This window comes from Arachis ipaensis, chromosome B05, assembly GCF_000816755.2.
Source record: "Arachis ipaensis cultivar K30076 chromosome B05, Araip1.1, whole genome shotgun sequence".
Lineage (NCBI taxonomy): Eukaryota > Viridiplantae > Streptophyta > Magnoliopsida > Fabales > Fabaceae > Arachis > Arachis ipaensis.
Window position 1 is genome coordinate 16,426,663 of NC_029789.2, and position 16,222 is coordinate 16,442,884.

Sequence of the window (16,222 nt, forward strand, 5' to 3'; positions counted from 1 at the left end):
AAATTAATGAGTTTTTTAACCCTCGCATGTTCCCAAGAAAGCGCAATGCGCGCTGCAATTAAAAAGAAAAACGCCTCGTATTCAAGGAGTCCAACAGGAGTTATACAGGAGATCAACTGAAGACAAAATGATCGAGCTCGACTTCCTCAAAGGTTCGAAGTCTAAAGATACGACCTTAAGGGAAAAATCGAGCCCAAGTAAGGGAACTGTTCATACCCTGGGTCGAGCTATGCGACCCGGGCTGGCTAAAGACACGAGTGACCGACCTCTTCAAGACGGTCGCCACCGACCTCTTACTAAAAGAGTTCGGCCAAATCACCATAGAGGCCCAAGCAGGCCCAAATGAAAGGAGCAAAGCCCATTCTAAAGGAAGCAAAGCCAAGAAAGATAAGGCAGTTCCCCTGAAAAGATAAGATAAGATAACTATCTTATCTCATGGGAAGGTCACTCTACACTACTATAAATACACTGGAGCACCTAGGTATAACTCATACTCTAATTCTACACAAAAAACATGCTTAAAGCCCGTACTAACTTAAGCATCGGAGTCTCCTGTAGGTACCACCACCCTCCGGTGATCAAGGATCAGTAGTACCACAATATTCAACAAGTCGGACACAACAGCTCCGACCACCACAACAGATCTCATCTGAGATCGACCTCAATTTCAAGTAACCCTCGGAACACTATGAAATTCTTGGTTGATAAGGAGTCACTATTTTTTTTTTTTTTTTTGAGATTTAATTGGTCTTTGTTCTTTGTGCTAACTACCCTTCCACTCCTTAAGCTAATGGCCTTGTATTTTTCTCTTGGATTGGGAATTGTATCATTTGAAAAAATGTTGGATGGCCTCTCAATGAGTTGCTTAGCAATTTGTCCAATTTGTACTTTCAAATTTCGGATGGATGCACCTTGATTTTGAAAGTTGCCTCTTGTCTCATCCATGAAAATTTGAGTTTGTTGCATGAATGTGGAGGTGGATTGGGCTATTGTGGTAGTGGCTTGGGATAGTTTTTCAATGGTGATTTCAAGGGAGGAAAATTTGGTTTCTAGAAAAGAGAATTTGGTTTCCAAAGAAGAAAGTCTTTGGTGAATTTGTGGTTGTATGGGTTGAGGTTATTGTTGGCGAGGTGTAGTGAAGTTCTTTGCCTCTTGATTGCCCCAACTAAAATTTGGGTGGTTCCTCCATCCGAGATTATAAGTTTTTGAGAAAGGGTCATTGGATAGTGGCTTTTGAAAACTTTCTATGTAATTCACTTGCTCCTCCTTGAACAACCCACAGGCTTCATCCTTTTGAGCTCCTCCACACAAATTGTAACTTGCTTGTATAGCCACTGATGAGACTTGCATGTGCCCCAATTGGTTTGTGAGTGAGGAGATTTGTTGAGACAACATTTTATTTTATGCCAAAATAGTGTCCAAAGTATCTAACTCCATCACACCTCTCTTCATTGTTCTCTCAGATGAGTATAAAGATTGATTGTTAGCCACAATCTCAATCAATTCTAAGGTTTATTCAGTAGTCTTCAAGTGCATGGATCTTCCAGTTGAGGAATCCAATAAAGTTCTGGAAGTAGGAGTGAGCCCATCATAGAAAATTTGAAGTTATACCCAATCAACAAACATATCTTGGGGACACTTTCTCAACAATTCTTTGTACCTTTTCCAAGTTTCATAGAGAGATTCTCTATCTTTCTGAGTGAAAGTTTGGATATCATGTCTTAGCTTTGCCAACCTCTATGGTGGAAAAAATTTGGTTAAGAACTTATTGACCAAATCATCCCATGTTGCAATGCTTTCTTTTGGTTGAGTTTCAAGCCACTACTTGGCTCGATCCCTTACAGAGAATGGAACAGTATCAAGCGATAAGGTTCAGCAAAGACCCCATTGGATTTGACTATGTCACATATTTATAGAAAGCTAGAGATGAACAAATTAGGATCTTCTTGAGGGCTCCTACTGAATTGGTAATTTTGTTGCACCAAAGTGATGAATTGAGGCTTTAACTCAAAGTTGTTTGCCTCCACAGTGAGCCTCACTATGCTACTCCCACAACTATTGTTTATGGGGGTAGCAAAGTCTCCAAGAGTCCTCCTTGCATTGGCATTGTTGTTTGCCATGCTTTCTTGCTCAAGTTCCACTTGAATTTTCTTCTCTTGAATTTTAGATTTCTTCCCTAATTTATAAAGAGTTCTCTCAATTTCTGGATTAAACAAGAAGAATTCCTTCTCTTTGTTTCCCTGCATGCAAAAGTAAGGAAAAACAAAGAGAAAAGATGGAATTCCCAACATCACAGTGAAGGAATTCCAGTGAGTAGCAAAAGAAAATAAAAAGGTCTAATTTAGAGAATCAATTAATGGGTAGTTGTTAATATTAATTAACCCCCAGCAACAGTACCAAAAACTTGATGCAGAATTTTGCAAAATCGCAACTCGACAAGTGCACCGAATCGTATCAAGTAATATCACGGTGGGTGAGTTATCGTTCCCATGAAGATTAAAAGGATAAGCAACAATGATTAATTGATTATTCTAATTAGACAAATTAAAGAAGTAGAGGAATAAGAATGAAACTTGTGAACAGAGAGCAATAAGAATAGCAAATAGTGAATGTGAAAACAATAATGGTGAGAATGTTAAGGTTTAAGAGATATTTAAATTTCAGGATCAATATATCTTGTTATCTACTTTAATCATACAAACATGTGTTCATGGAAAACCTTAATTAAGCTTCAATCCCTTGGCAATCCAATTTTTTTTTAACTTAATTAACTATCAATTCCTTGATCAATTAACTATGAGAAGAATTTAAGCACAGTTTCTAATTTAAAGGCACACAATTCTTAAGAACCAACCCTAATTGATTTTATGTCACTTATCAAAATTAGTACTTGACATTGAAAGAATTATCAGAAGGAGTTTCTAGCTTAATTCCAAAGATTAACTCTTCCAAGATAATAAAGGAACTCAATTCAGATTAAAGTTATTTTCCAATATACTCTAACCCTTAGGATGAAGAATGAAACTCACTTCTTGAATAAAATATCAAGGTATAAATTAAAAGTAGAAAAACAATAATATTAATCCATTAAAGTAAATAGAGCTCCTAATTTAAACTGAGGAGATTAGTTGCTCATGGTGGAATGGAAAGCAAAGGTTCTGAATTGAAAAACGGCTCAAAACAAGAGAAGAGCACATGTGTGGCTCCTTACCTTTAAATACTTACCCTAAAACTAATTTCAGAATTCAAAACTAATAAAAACAGAATCAAATCTATTTCAAATGAAATCTTTTCTTAATGACTCTTAACTAACTAGTGATCTTCCTTGTAATTAAAATTGAAAACTTGGTGCCTTGCTTAGTTGAAATCATGGGCTTGAAACTTTAATCTTAAGCCAACAAAATAATTGAAGTTGGAGGAATTAGTGAAGGATCCAAAGCACTGGGAGTTGGGCCAATGCCATGCGTTATATGTCTAAACTTTGGCGTATAACACATGGGCTTCATGATTGCTACTAAACAGGACTTCTTGTGATTTATAACACATGGGAAGTGACGTATAATGCATGGGAGGAATTGATCCCTGGAGAGTGCATGTATCGGTGCGTCTGCGTATAACGCATGGGCAAAATTGGTGTCTAGATGGTGCACTTTGGCTTTCTTCGTGGCTTCCTTCAACTTAGGAGGAGGCTGTATTAGATGTAAGTCCATTATAGACTATTATATATCATTGGAGCTTTGGATGTTAGCTTTCTAACGCTACTAGAATCACTTCATTTGGATCTCTCTAACTCATGTTATGCTCATTGAAGTACAAAGAGGTTAGGTTTTGGCGTATATACGCCAAATGCCATGGTATAACGCATGGGCTTTGTTTGGCCACTAGAGCTGCATAATTTTGGTGAATTATACGCGCCATTCCATGCGTATAATGCATGGCTTTGGTTGGCCCCTAGAAGTGCACAATTTTGGTGCATTATACACACCATTCTATGCGTATAACGCATGGCTTTCCTCAATACATCCAGGAGCTTCCATTGTTGCATTCTTGGTCCAGAAAGTTTGCTTTCTCCTTTTCTTGCTCTTAAGTGTTCCTCTTACTTGCTTCTTTTCATCCTTGTTCTCGCTCATTTTCAACACTTTTCTACACATATCAAATCTCAAAGCAACTTCAAGATATATTGATTAAAACACTAACAACCTCAATTATAATAATGAATTCACTAACTTTATTGAAAAAAATACTAAATAAAACAACTAAATCTCATGCATCAATACTATTGCTAGTGTTCACAATAGCTTCATCGGTCTCCATAGAAGGGCTTGCATCATCAACATCAATCCCGTTTTTATTTTGAATCTATAAGTTATTTTTTAGGTTCTATTCTATATTCTCTTGCTTGTTTCCATTAGAAGTATGTGTCATATGTGTGTTTTCTGTGGTTTTTGTAGTTTCATTTTGGTTGACTTTTTTTGTTTTTCTTTTATTTTTATTTTTTTGTTATTTATAATTTATTATATTTATTTAAGAGATTTTTTTATATAAATTGGCAAATTTTTTATTTATAATTTAAAGTTTTAGTAATTGAAAAATAATGAGAATTTTATATGGTTTAGTTTGAATATATTGATTTTGAACCTTATTTTATGAATAAAGAAAAATTAATTTGATTATCTCTAATTTTAAAATTTGAGTACTCAATTGAAAAATTTGAAGAATAATTGGTATTTTCAAAGCTAATTATATTGGGTTAAATTTTATTTTAAATTATTATTCTACCCTTTAATTTTTTATTAAAATTCCTATTCTACCAAACCCTGACTCCCTAAATCAACCCATACTAACCCTAATTTAATTACCCTCCCCTCACCTTACCCACTCCCTCACACATACATACCATGCCGCCACCCCCGAACCCAGCGGAAGAAAGAAAGAGAGAAGAGAGGGAGCTACGAAGAGGGAGGAAGAGGGAAGAGAATAAGAAAGGAGAAGGGGAGACGGCGCCGGCGGGGCTGGGTACCACCGTTGTCACCGAGCTACATGCTACCATCCTCGACGGCGTGGTCACATTGAAAGAGAGAGAGAGATGAGGACCCGTCGAGCCACGCATTGCCGCCGTCCATGCGTCGTCGTTGAACGTCACCGAGAGAGGAAGGAACGCGAGCTAGAGGAGCTGTCGTCAACGATCCATGCCTCCGCGTCTCACCAAGCCATTACCGTCGTACTTTGTCATCTCCATTGCCGCCGAATAGAAGAGAGGAAACTGCTCCTGTTGCCGTTGAGCTAAACGCCGCCATCAAAACTGATCCCGGCCGACGCTGTGCTTGGTGGGCTCCCTCACCGCCACTGCTATCGCCAGGGCTGTCAAGAGCTGTCATTGTCACCGTTTATGTCTAACCAGAAGAGAAGATGTGACGGTGGAGGGTGTTGGTGTTGTTGCAGGTGACACCAAGCTGTTGTGTCACTGTCGGAGCTCTTTGTCGCCATTCTGCTCGCCGAACGTCATCACCAGAGCTGCAGCTGCTTTGTTCTAGGTTCTTTTTTTGTGTGTCGTAAGTTGTTTTACTCCGAAAACCCTTTTAGTTGTTGTTCTATTATATGTTGCTGAAGTTTTTGCGGTGTTATTGTCATACGGTTGAGTTCTGGTTATTGCATGTCGCGATTAAAGTTGCTGCTATTGCTGTAGAAGTAGTATGGAATTGTGGTTGCAGTTGTTACTGTTGCGGGCCAAAAGAATAAGGGTCTTGACACGTTTTGTGGCTTACGGGTTTCGACTATTCGAGGTAGGGCTTTTTCTTAAAAGTGTTTTATTATAAAAAATTGTTACAAGTCGATATTGATACAAAAAATATATTTTTAAGATTATGTGAGTCTTATGGATTGAATTGAGTTGCTCTGAATGAATGTAATTATTTTTCTACTTGATTTATTGACTATTTGAGAAGGCCAGATACTTTGGTTTGTTTGTTGACTTTGTTGAATTGGTTTTCTTGATTCATTAGAGTTGGTTTGATATTGGAAATGATTTCATATTTGAAAATGGTTTGATATTTGGAAATGGTTGAGAAGGGTTTGAGAGGTGTTTGCATGAGACCCCTGAAACGTGGCAAAGTCTGAGTTTTAAAGGAGATGTTGTCGAAATTTTTATAAGTTTAGATTAAATTGAATACTAAAGAAAATAAGATTTGTTGTTGCCCTCTAAATTCTAGAGACTTTTCTATGGAGTTTAATTTAATAAATCTTGATTTGAAGTAATTTAAGTGGTTGATTTACGAATAAATGATTATGTTGTTTCAATTAAGATTTTGAATTGCGAACAGGATGATTTTTAAGGCTTTTGAAGAGGTCTAAACTTGAAAATATTTTGAAGTTAGTTTGGATTCTTTGGTTAACTAAAAATAAAGATTTAACTTGCTTTTCAAAAGAAATAAAGTTGAAAATATGTTTTCGGTATTTGATTAAACAGAATGGATTTTATTTGACTAATTTTGGTTTAAGCACTATGCTTTTTAGGAGTTTTAGAGGAAATTAAAGTAATAGAAGTGAGTTAGATATTTAACTTATTTTGGTTTTGTTAATTATGAAAAGAAATATGTTTTGGATACTTGATTGAATGGAAATGAGTTTTATTGAATTGATTCAAATTAAATATGAGGTTTTAAAGATTTTTAATGAAAAATAAAGTAATGAAAAAAAGTTGATTTACTTATTTAGTTTTGAGTAAAAACGAAAAGAGATTTATTTATTTAGTTAAAGATTCAAAAAGTTAATTAATTCTTAATCTAAGGGTTTGGGAATAGGCAAGTTGAGATTGAGGATTCTCACTCTTGCTGCAATAGACAAGTTGAGGTTAAGGATTCCCTCTCTTGTTACATCGAGGAGTTGAATGGAGAAGGTTGAGGATTCTCTTTGATTCAATTTCTGGTTGTGGTATGAACGAGTTAGGTTGAGGATTCTCTATCGTTACATCACAGTCTCTCTCTGATTAGAAGTTTGAGGATTCCCTTCATGTTGAGAGACGATATTCGGGTTAGCTATCGAATGTGTCAGGTTTTAGCAGTTTAACTTACACGTGAGCTCATGGCCAGTAGGACAAGCACACATCATACTGCATTTGTTTGCTATTGTTTGGGTGTACTTAAGTGTTTTGGTTTTTCTATCTGATAAATTCTGTCTAACTGTTAATTGTGGTACTTGTTGTAACTACTCTCTAATTGTGTTTGCTTTACATTGTTTGTGCCTGTGATTGATTCTGTTTTGAGACCGAGTGTTGAATTGATTATATGTTGGGCCGAAGGCTGAGATTTAATTTATATGTTGGGTCAGAGGCCGATATTTGATTATATGTTGGGCTGGAAGCCGTGATTGGTTATGCTTGGGCCGGACGCCGTGGTTGGTAAGTTTGGATTGATTAGCACTTTGGCATGTATTGAAATGTTAGGTGATTTATCGAGATTGGGACCTTTTATAAATAAATATATGAAGTTGGATTTTTGAATTATTTATATGTTGATGTTTGAATAGATTCATAAGATGAACGATCATCGCTGTGGTTGAAATCCATACTCTTCTTTATACGTATTCCGTTATAACAATTCTGAACTTTTCTAGTGAGACTGTGTGGTTAGGTTCTCACCCCCTACAGACTTCTCTTTTTAGGACGGACAAGGAAGCTTATGAAGTTTTTGCTAAGTTCTTGGTTGTGCTATTTCTGTTTGTATATATATATATATATATATATATATATATATATATATATATATATATATATATATATATATATATATATATATATATATTAGTTATAGTTTTTCCTCGCCTTTATTATTATATTCTTGTAAGAGAGATAGGAATCGTGATTGTAATGATATTTATGTATATAATATTTGTAGGTTACTTGTATGAGAAGTCTTGTATGTTTATATATATGTATGTATATAAAGATTGTGATTGAATTTGTTTATATATGCATGTTTGTAAAAAGAAAAAGAACATTCAGTTTTTCAAAGAAAATAGCGATATGATTTTGAGTTAAAGACTCCTATTTTATTATTAAGTGTATAGAAGTCATCATAATATCCTTGCTATCAGAGTGACGTGGCTGGAAGCGTGACATTCTGATAGTAAGGATGTTACAAGAGGGGGAAGTGCGTTGGAAGGGAGGGGGGAATGCGTTGGGGAGGGAGCGATGGATTAGGGTTGGTTGGGGGGTGGCTTTGCTAGGTCACTAAAACACGGTGGCCATGTCAGTATCGTGCTCGCCGGAGATGTGCTCCGGTGAGCTCGGGGGCACGCTTGTCAAATTTCAAAATCTTTTAGGGACCATTTTGTCAACAATAAAAGTCAGATACCATTTAGCCAGTACATAAATTTTTCAGGTACCAATTTGGTATTTACCTGTATAATCAATCTTGCAAGTTTTTCCAACCAAATCTCCTATTTTTCATAGGATTTTCTCATGGTACAGCTCTATAGGGAGGCCTGAGAGTCAAATCCAAGCTGTAATCATATCTATAGTGGTTAAGAGAAGGTTAAAATTTGGCTCCCATAGTCTAATTGCTAAATAGTGGTAAAAAATATTCCAAGGACCTTCAAGGAGGGCAAAGTCCAAGTCATCTTGGGCATAGAACTTCACTAGGTAAAATGCATTTCCCAAGTCTATAACATCTAGTTCTCTAAATCTGTCCCATATGGCATGGATTCTTCTTTTCATTACTGCATAACCAATCTTTCTCCCCATAAGTTTTACAATGAGGGATCTCCACCAACGTTTCTATAACTTTTTTTTAGCTTCTTCATTAATGACTATGTTAAAGAGACCTTCACCCATGTCTTCCACTGTTATTTTTGGTTTCTTGTGGCTTTTTTCTGGTTTTCCTTCTCATCTTCTAACCACGCTGTTTCAGGTAGAGCGTCATGTTCATGCACCATCTCATCATCTTCAGAGTCTTCAGATTCACACTCATCATCTTCAAGCTCCTGGTTTATCCCTGTGACCATACTGGCATAGGATCTTCCTTTTTTGATATCTTCATTGTTCTGCATCCAGCTTTCAACTCGAGAAACCAACGCAGATGTTCCTTCGAAGCCTTCTTCTCTCTTTTTTTTAACTTTTTAGCACTACTTATGGGTAGCTTCGTTCTCTGTTTCAGAGTGGTATCTTTCATCCGGATCTCCCTCCAGTTAGCCATGATCAGCTATTAGAGAAGGTGGATTAGCAATGCAAGTGTCCATTTGGGATCAAGGTGTACGGAGAGAAAACTGATGGCTAAATTGAAAGAGTAACCCCGACCACTAATTGATTGCAATGTTGTTACTCCACCCTACTAAGAAAAAAAGAGTAAAGTATCACTTTTGTCCCCAACGTTTGTGGTAAGTTTTAAAGTTGTTCCTAATGTTTAAATCATCCTATTTATATCCCTAACGTTTAAAAATTGATTCAATGTTGTCCTACCGTCATCTATACTAATAGAACACTAACAGAATTAAAAAAATTCTAATAAATTTGAAAAGAAAAACTATTTTTCTTCTTCCTTCCTCTGTTCTATATACTTTCTCTCCCTTTTTTTTGGTACTCTGTTCCAAAAATACAATCTTACCTTCTTCCACCTCCACACCTACAAACCCCAAAACAAACAACACCTACTACTTCCCCTCACTCATTTTGTTGCCGATTCCATGGCTTCTAGCCGTACCCGTACGCACCTCCTTTATTCTTGTGTATCCCACAACGGCCACCAATCATGGAGTACGTTGGTCGCCGCGAGTTCCACCATCAAAGGCGTCGACGATGCGAGCATCTGTTCCTCTGTTAAGCTTTTTAGTGTCGTTGGCACCGACGAAGACCACCACATGCGAGTTCAGATGCGGTTGATTTGGTGGCACTACAAGAAAAATGATGAATACCTCGGCTTTACCGGCGGATTATTGATGGCTTAAGTGTCAAATTCGTCAGATCAAATCATTATCGGCGGATTTCTGTTTTCGATAGTAGATTTGTCGGTAATAATTGGAGGAAAAACGAAAAAAATAGACACAAAATTTAGTGTGAGATTTACCAGCGGAAAAATCCACTGGTAAACCCAATTAGTGAAATACTGTGTTTTGGTGACCCGCAATGCGCTACCGTCATATTTATTTGGCAGTAAATCTGACAGTAACAAGCCCTAAAATTTGAAGTGCGAACCCTCTCCCCCTTCATTTTCACTCCCCCTCTCTCGCTCTAACCTCTCTTCTCCCGCTCTCTCTAACCCTCTCCTCCCCCCACCGCTCTGTCAACCCTGTCGCCGCCGACAGAGCCTCTGCAGCCTCCTTTCACCGCCTCCTCTTCCCCTTAGCAAAACCAGCCCCTTCTTTCATTCTTTCCCCTTCGCAGCCCAACATCAGCCGCGACTCCTTCTCTCTCTCTCTCTGTTTGTCTTGTCGTCCCACACCGTCGCGATGCTCCACCAGTAGCAACTGTCGCTGTCACATCTCCCTCCCCTAGGTTCTTCTTCCTCTATTCGAAGCTCAGGTTTCATGGTCACTCTTTTTCTCTATTTAAGTTAATTTAGGATTTAGTTACATATTAATTTCTAGTTAGTAAGTGAAATTGGTTATCATTATTTTCTGCCGGTTAGATTATTTAGATTAGGATTAAGATTTTTATAATTAGAATTGCTATTAGTCTATATATAGTTCAACATGATGTTATGTTTCTTGAATTTGAATTTCAATTTGTTTGGGCTGGATTAATTGATTTTCTGCTAAATTTCTATAATGTGCTGCTAATTGTTGTGTGATGATGCTGATTTGTGTGAATTAATGTTGAAGGAATACTTGGTTGTGCTATTTCTTGTTGTTTGATGCTTTTGCATGCTAAGTGCTCAATTATATGTCTCTATGTGTAATTTGTGTTTAGTTGATAATTAGTATTATCCTCGAGTTAGATTTAATTTTTAGTTTTAGCTAGAGGACTTAAATTGTTAAGATAGGATAGATTTAAAATATTAGGTTGTACTAATTTATTATGTCAATATAAGTGCACTATTTGTAGGATTATTCTAATTCATATATATAGTTATTGAAGAAATCATTTATTTTAAGGCAACAATTAACACTCATTTTTTAAATCTTGGTGAAATTTAACTTAATTCCCTATATTTTCAAATAAATTTATAATGACTAACGTTACATATAATGACATTCTTTTAGATTTAAATATCCATATATGATACCCTTATAAATGTATACAATAGTATAAACAAGTTGATATATTCTGCTGGAAATGTTTTGAATTTAATTGAGTTTTACATGACTGATATTGTGAATTGAGGTTGGTTGGATTTGTGAGAACCGTAAAGGTGGATATATGTCCAATTTTAGGAGAGGTTATGTCAAAAAATTTTTGAAATAATATAAATGTTGAAGGATTTGTGTGGTATATATGATACTTAGTGTTAATTGGTATTCTCTTTGTAGACATGACGACAGGTAGCAGAGGTGTCACGAGTCGGTCTCGTGGTCATGGTAGAGGGAGGGTTTCCACTGGTACCCCAGGGACTTCTCAGTCATCGCCCTCTAGCCTGACTACCTCATCGATCCCTGTGACGTCACAGGCGGGTCCATCAGACCAGTAGTTCATCATGGTACCGAACCCCAACTATGTGACTCCTTCTGCTATACCCCACCTTCGCCCCCCAACAACTCTAGCGACAGAGACTGCGGTGGGTGATTTCTCTAATGCGTCCCAGCCAGATGCCCCTTTACTACCTCCCGTCATACTGATAAGGATTTTTCTAATGTGTGAGTATTATTTTAATGTCTTATGATGAGTTTGGAAAACTCCAAATTAATTTGATAATGATCAAACATTATTAAAATAATTAATTGCAAAATTAGTAATTTTTGAATTACATATGTTGATTAATAATTTTGTTGCTTGCAGATTTCTCGTCATTGGGCTAAAAGAAACATAAGCCCAATATGTTGATAACTTCCAACCTTGTGAAATATTGCTATTGAATATGTGGCTGAGTTTTATGTCAATTGGGCCAGAAAATTATTGTGCAAGCCCAAAAATAATTCTTGTTACAAGACCAACAAAGGCTTGGTCCGAAAATGAAAAATGGAAGAAAGCAATACTGCATGCTATCAACGGTTATCCACTCCCCTCTTGAAATGGATTTCAAATTCATTTAATTATGTTTAAGTACCTTGGTAACATGAGAGAGAAAGCTTACATTGATTTGATGGCATTAATTGATTTACACGTTACTAGGCATGGGGAGTGGGAAATTAACTCATTTTAATTTCCTTTCTTAATTCCATTGAAAGCTTTTCTGCATTCTCTCTCTTCTCTCTCTTCTCTCTTCAGTTGTCACTTCAACAGGAAAGAAGGAGATGCAAGCTAACAATAAAAATCACAGAGAAGCTAGAAGCAAGGAAATGACTAAGGTGATGATGTCCTTAGCAAAAAGAAGATCCAAGTTTTGGCGTCGCTGAGATCTTTGCCACTTATGGTAAGAAGTGGTGAAGAAGTCTCAAGATCACCATGCCTAAAAATGGTGGAAGATCCAATTCGGTCAAAGAAGAAGATCCCTGGGGTTTGGCTCGTCTCTACTTTTGTTCATCCATCACAGGAGGTCCTGTAGCTACGTGGGGAAGAAGCAGAAGATAGAGCAGATGGAGCTGTCAAAGATTAAGGGTTCATCAAGTGTCAGAAATCCTTCTTGGGGACCAAGTCAAGATGAAAGGCTCAAATTGATGAAGCTTGATGAGATGGGATGAGAGTGAGGTAATTGCATGTTGGTTTTTGCATACGGTTCCCTCTCTTCTCTCTCTGGCCGAACCGGTTTTGTTATTGAAGAAGAAGAAGAAGATTAGCTCGGTTGAACCGTTTCAACCTTGGAGGCTTTTCCTTCTATAATAAGGGTGAACAGCCAAGGCTTGAAGCAAGGAGAAAAGAGTGAAAGCACAGAGTTCTCATAGCTACCCAAGCTAACAGAAATTCTTCTCCTTCAATGTGTTTCATGTTGTATTTTTCTATTTAGTTTTGTCTGTCTTGAGTCTCATGGTGAAAAAGGCAAACAGTGTGAGGTTTGTAAGAAAAAACCAGTGAGCGGAAAAAGGCAGAGGATACAAAATTAAAAGAAAAAATCATAGATGTCCTAGAGGTCCTTTGTACATCTGTGTTGTGTTTCATGATTCTGTGGGAATCCCCTTGCAAGTTGGGCTAGCACTTAGCAGTTGAAAGTTTGGTAGGTGACCAAGTCAAGTTCAAGATTGGGGATAGATTCTGGACTTGTCCCGGATAGGAAGGGTAGTTCCTAGGGAGAATTGGTGTCTATAATCAAGATGATTATAGTGAAATTCCATCATTGTTGTGATGGAGACTGGATGTAGGCTGCATTGCACTTGGCAGCTGAACCATGATACTTCTTGGTGTGATTCTCTCTTTCTCTTCTACTCCATTTCAGTTTCTGTTGCTAAGGAGACAAAACTGAAAAATATCTCCTGACTGGGTACGAGACAAAAAAGAAAATGTCTCGTGTCTGGTTATGAGACAAAACGCAGAAAAATCTCCTGAAGCTAATTTAAAAGGCAGCAAGTATTACTCAGCAAAAATGGGCTAAGATTCAACCCCCCTCTCTTAGCCACTGATAGACCATCATCTTATATCCGCAATCTATTTTGAATTTGTTAAGTTTTATGTGTTTTTATGTGTTTACTAATCTTAAGTTTTTAATTGATAGATTTGCACCAAACAATAATGCATGTACACAGGAGATCTCCAATGTGATTAAGTCCATATACGACCACCCATGGCCGAGCTACACAAAACAACAATGCATGTACACTGGTGACCTCGCGATTTAGCTCCGCTCAGATATTACGAAGGAACTGGATGTCTATTTTAGTACTAATGAGGGGTTCAAATGTCGTCGTCTGATAAACAGAACTAACAGGGCTTCGCCGAGGTCGTCGAAGTATATTGGTGGGTCGGCGACTTTCATGAAGACGAAGAGCAGGCTTTTATGTAGTTTGCTAATCTTTGTTAATTATTACTTAAATTAATTGTTACTTGATTTAATTTATTAGTTGGTTTCAATATGTGTAGCCTAAGTCGTTGGAGCGTGAGGCGATATTGACGGAGACCTTCAAATATACCCATATGTTGAAGGCCAACAAAGAGAGATTTGTTTATGAGTAGTCTGTGGCTCATTATGTGAGTTTCATTAATTCTAATTTTGAAATGTATTCGGTTTAAAGTCAATTAACTGTCATCCTAATTACGTGTGTTGCACAGGAGGACTATACGTAGAGATTGGAGGTTGCGACCCAGCAATCTCAACCTAGTAGGGAAGGCCCCGGCTCCGATGCCTCAGTCGTTGATGTTGTTAGGGTTTGGCGCGAGACCGCCTCTGAGCCCTACAAGAATCGCGTCTACGGGTTAGGGTCGTTCTTCGTCAGCGGCCTCCACACCTCTGCATTGGCGGCTTCATCTGTCTTTGCCTCTGCCACCAACCTTGTCGATCCCAAGAAGGATGTCAATTTAAGGGAGGAGATGTAGAAGCTAACACAGGAGCTTCACCAACATGCTCAGCAGTTTGAGCGGAGGTATGATGAGCTTCTTCCACGCGTGGGAGACATTGTTGCCATCAGGTCGGAGCTGACGAAGAAGCTAGAGCGGCTAGAGCATTTGTAAGACCAGATGGCGGGGTACAATGACCAGATGTGCGCTAGAGGGAATGGCGCTGCTGGTACCAGCGACGACGCTACTTGTAGGGAACCGACATCAGCACCTAGTCCATCGCCTCAGTAGGGGGAAGGCAATGATGACGACGATTACCGGAATCCATAGGGTTTAGGGATTTAATTTATTTTGTCTATTTCATTGTATTTTACTTCTTTGACTTTTTATTATATGCAAACCCTTGAAATTTAATAAAATTATTAGTTGATTTCTAATATTTAGAATTTGTGTCTTAATTTTGTAAACAAAAATTTTAATTTGACTACTAATTGTGCGCTAATTGTGCAAAAAAAATTACATATCGTCAGATTTACCGGTGAAATAATCCAATGGTAAATAGGCGCCACAAAACATAATATGTCGTCAAAGTTACCATTGAAAAAATCCGACAGTAACTAACCGCTTATTTTTTCGTATTAATTGCAATTTTCAACACACAATCCGCCAGTAATTAGCGTCGGCCGAAATAATTCACTGGTAAATATTTTTCGGTGCCGTTTATACCGTCAAATGCATTCCGACGATAAATTTGATGATAAACTAATTACCGATGGGTTTATTTGATAAATTCGCCAGTAAATCTGACGGTACTCAATGCTTTTCTTGTAGTGTGGTGGTCGCGTCACCCTCTCCTCTGTCTGTTCTTGGTTTGCGTCCTCCACTTTCTCCATCGTAATGGCACAGAGGACAATGTTGTTTCTAACCTTGAGTTTCTGAAAGTTTTGATTTTGGGATATGGATGGTGGTGGTACGTACTCTCTGTTGAGGATAGTTTGACTCCATTGATTATGAGTATGGTTTCGACCCTACTAAAAAAACTGACAAGTTGCATTGTGAGGTTGATAGGGGTTCTAATTCTAGTTCTAGTGGGAGAAATTATTGATAGGATTATGGTTTTCATTGGTGATTTTGAGTTTGTGGATTGAAATGTTGACAGAAATTTTTGAAAGTGGGTTCAACGCCTTAGCGGTTATGACCAGAGTTGGAAGAGAATCTGTGAAAGTCGTTAGTTGGAAGTACTAAGGTACTTAGAGACCTGCAAGTGTTAGTGAGACAAAGGCTTAACTTTTAAGGAGCAAAAAAGAAAAAAGCATCGTGGCTCGTGCACGTTGAAACGACCCAACGTTACCATTTTCTTCTCGGAGACTGAGGAAAGGAACCAAGTTACGAAGCGGAAGTTCGGATTTTTGACTAGGAAGAAGGTATGTTGAGATTGTAGCGGGTAGCAGATACGCCAAAAAAAGAGTGGTGGTAGAGAATTTGGTTTTACATTTTTTTTCTTCTTTTTTAATTTTTCCTTTCTGCTTTGGGTTTAGACTTTAGAGTAGTTGAGAGAGAGAGGGATTTTTTTTTTGTGGTTATTAAAAAATTTTAACTTTTGGTCATTTTTAATTATTTTTAAAATGACTATGTTACATGTATATTAAAATTAGTTATTAGTATAAAATAAATATTAAAATATATATATATTAGTGGCTGATTTTGACG

General features: G+C 37.4%; 2 long non-coding RNA genes across 4 annotated transcripts; both read left to right on the forward strand.

Annotated features, from left to right (window-relative positions):
* On the forward strand, positions 4,836–12,148 carry LOC110271796. Of its 3 annotated transcripts, XR_002362488.1 has the most exons (6): positions 4,837–5,783; positions 7,327–7,396; positions 8,907–8,982; positions 9,153–9,372; positions 11,461–11,784; positions 11,927–12,148. It is a non-coding gene; the product is annotated as an uncharacterized LOC110271796 (long non-coding RNA). The 3 variants fall into 3 exon arrangements; XR_002362486.1 differs by having other exon boundaries at positions 4,836–5,783; positions 8,907–9,372; XR_002362487.1 differs by lacking the exon at positions 7,327–7,396 and having other exon boundaries at positions 8,907–9,372.
* On the forward strand, positions 13,438–14,912 carry LOC110262758. Its single transcript, XR_002347744.1, has 3 exons — positions 13,438–14,017; positions 14,099–14,206; positions 14,288–14,912. It is a non-coding gene; the product is annotated as an uncharacterized LOC110262758 (long non-coding RNA).